The 3,295-nt window shown below is 42.8% G+C and overlaps 1 protein-coding gene across 1 annotated transcript in view; it reads left to right on the plus strand.

The window, feature by feature from the left end:
* The window catches only part of RASAL2 (RAS protein activator like 2), a 153,311-nt gene that overhangs the window by 136,448 nt on the left and 13,568 nt on the right, over positions 1-3,295 (plus strand). The gene's annotated exons all lie outside the window — the stretch shown is intronic.

The following is a 3,295-nucleotide window of genomic DNA, read 5'->3' on the forward strand; positions in this document are numbered from 1 at the left end:
AAAAAGCTTTTCCAAATTGTAGTTAAGATTGCCATGTGAGAATGCATTTGCCCTGTGGTGCTAATTTAAAAGCATAGCTCCCTAAAACCAGAGAAATAAACAAAGTTAAAATATCTGAGAATAAACTGCTGCCAAAATAATAAGTAAGTACAGTTGTCCTAAGTGTGGAGAAAGCTGTATTTCACCATGATGCAACAATTTATTGCTGGTCCCCAAATAAATACTGCTTTTTCATTAATCATCCCAAACTATGAATAATGCAAACACTTTCTGGAAAGGAGTGCTTATATGTACCAACTCCTAATGCACTTTATCAGTTATTCATAGGCGACTGTAAATCAGGATTTTCCTGTCAAAAAGCCAACATTCCTTTACCTTAAAAAAAAAAAAAAGAAAAGAAAAAGTCCTGTTGTGATTTGCTGTGTATGAAAATCTCTTCCTAAATTAGTTTAATGTTAAAGAGAAAACAAGTATTTAAATGCCTGGCACTACAGTGAAGGTAGAAAATGTCTCGGTCTGCAGGTCAGAGGGAAGGTGGTTGTTTTTCAAAATGTCATATTAGTGCATACAGACTTATCAGCTGGGCAGGGTAAGGCTCTTGAAGGCAACACCTGCGCTATTCCTGGAGTTAAGTGTTTTCTTCGGTGGTCACTGTAAGGGTAAACATGGTCATGTTTGACTTACCCTACCTAGTATTGAAGGAAATGTTTTAAGCTCCTGCTTTCCACAGGACCTTCTAGAAAGGATGCTGCTCTGCACACAGGCACGAGTAAGGACTTTCACTCCAGAAAGTTGCAGCCCCTGAGGTTGAGACTGCACCAAGTTGCTGGGGAAGCTACATCCGCAAGGAGCAGGAGGTTATGGTCATCCTTGCTGATGTAGCCCTGTTGGCAAAAGCGCTGGTGAAGGCATGATTGTGCAGGCTTTTGGCTTGTAAGGTAAAGCTGGCAGAATTTAGTTGCCATCGTGAGCTCCTGCTCTGCCAAAGGTTTTACTGGTATCCCTGTTGGTGTAGCTTTCTTGGCAAACTCCTGGATGTTACAGTTGAAAGGAGGAAAATCTGGATGATGCCTGGGAACCCAGGAGCAATCAGGGCTTCAAAACTACTTTGATACCTCCAGTTCATTAAAGTACAAGGAGATCAGAAACACTGAATCACAAAGAAAAGGCTATTATGCCAAGTTAGTAATACCAAAAAAAGTAATTGCATGTTATTTGAAGTGCATATGTTTGTGTCTTCCTTTGGAGTGTGTGTTTTACATTTGGGCGTAGAGAGGTTGATAGTTAAAATATACTGAATACAACTAAGCCCAGTGGGGAGGTGGTAGGAAATTTTTAGGCCAGTAACAAGGATAAATTTGAAGGATAAACTCCCTTTGCAGTTCTCAGGCGTCCAGTGTGAACCTGTATTATATGATCTGCTGAGTTTTACTGTATGGTTCTGTGCAGTGTCCTAGCCAAAATCCCCGGGGAGCTGGTGCCTTTCCTCAGAGCTTGTTACGGGAAGTGTCTACACAAATAGGCAAAGAAGGCTTTACTTTGAAGGTGTTAGGATAAGGAGGAGAAAGTACAGGTGTTGCCTCTCCAGTCTTTGTGCATACACCTTACATGGGTGGCTTCTGCCCTGTGTGTATTTACAAGAAATATTCAGTTAGCTGTTTGCAAACCCCTGGCTCTTCTTATCTTAAATTGCTTGATTACCCGACTGTCCCCAAGCAAATCAGTTACCTTTGCTCGTTTAGCATCAGTGACCTCAGACTTCCCTCTTCTCCAGTTACTTTTTACATTCAGCTTCATAGATGCCTGCGACTATGCCTGGCTTCAGGGCAGTTTCCTTCCCCCCTCTTGTAGGCGATGTGCATCTACTTATTTTTCCACTCTGCTTTCCATACTAATTGTTTTCACTGGATTCATTAGAGTAGTTGCTCATACTTTATTCAGAGAAATCAATTTGTTCTTTCCTTCCCCACACCCTTGAGAAATGTCTTGAAGTGTGCCAAATTGAGTGGCCAAAAATTTTTTGAGGCAAATTCCATTGTGTCCTTTTAATTGCAAATCGTGTTGTGGAATTCTGTTCTTATTTTAAAAAGAAAAAGAGAAAAGAGAAGTTGGGCATGTTCTTTCTAGGCATGCTTTGTGGGTGTTATAATTATTAGACTCTGTTCTCTACAAGTCCCATTTGTTTCTGAATATAGAGCTAGGCCCTTTGTTTGCTGGGAGAGGTCAGTTTTTGCTTTCCATTTCCATTTAGTAGGTAGGTGGGAACAGAAATGTCAGTGTGTTCCTCTGGAAGGGAGGCAAAGAGGGGAATTTAATACACGTTCCTAGCAGGCTTTTCTTTTTTCCCCCTTTATTAGAATATAACTCAACCCATTAGCATGTGAAGTGCTTGCCATCCACTTGGTCTTTGTAGGCTTTCTGAGTTTGGCTGCTGAAAATATTCTGTCCTACAGCTTGAAAGGTTGTTTGGCAGGGTTTGCTGGTGTTCAGCAGTCTGTTACAAGGCTGGTGATGCAGTTTATAGTCACCTTTCTGCTATCTTAGTCCTCCGTAACTCCAGTGAACGGTGACACTGTTCATCCATAGCTGTTCCTAATTCCTCCAGCAATTCCTAGAGCCAAAGTATTTACCTCAGAGAAGAGCCTGTGGGTGGAAGAGCCACACACAGTTCATAGTCTCCCTTGCCATGGCTGCCTCACAGCAAATACTGTCAAAAAAAATCTAACTAAGGAGCTTTGCCAGGCTGTCACACTGCACTTGAAAGGGGCTATTAGCCTTTCTGCTGTGAAGACTTCTTTCTAGCGAAAAGGCCTCTAAATCCAGGGATTTTTGCCTAATTAGTACTCCTTTCCTTTGCCTTTATACTCATCCTTGCTGAGGCTTCTTCCAGTGCTGGAGTCTTCATTGCTGCTCAGGACAGCTGAGCCATTGCAGGCAGATCCTCTGGCCAGAGCTGGTGTAGGACGTATGCAGCACTCACCAGCCCTGCCCTTGTGAACGAGAGAAACAGAAATGGAGGTTGACATGATCCCTCACCTGACTCATGTAAAGAAGCTGTTACTCCCCCATAAAGAGCTCCTCGCTGAAACTGAGACTTCAAAATCCCCCTTTCACTTTGGTATATTTCACTTTGGTACGGCTGAGGGAACTGAGGCTGTTTAGCCTGGAGAAGAGGAGGCTGAGGGGAGACCTCATCGCTCTCTACAACTACCTGAAAGGAGGTTGTAGCGAGGTGGGTGTTGGTCTTTTCTCCGAAGTAACAAGTGATAGGACGAGAGGAAATGGCCTCAAGTTG

This window comes from Aptenodytes forsteri, unplaced genomic scaffold (assembly GCF_000699145.1).
Source record: "Aptenodytes forsteri isolate BGI_AS27 unplaced genomic scaffold, ASM69914v1 Scaffold289, whole genome shotgun sequence".
Classification (NCBI taxonomy): Eukaryota; Metazoa; Chordata; class Aves; order Sphenisciformes; family Spheniscidae; genus Aptenodytes; species Aptenodytes forsteri.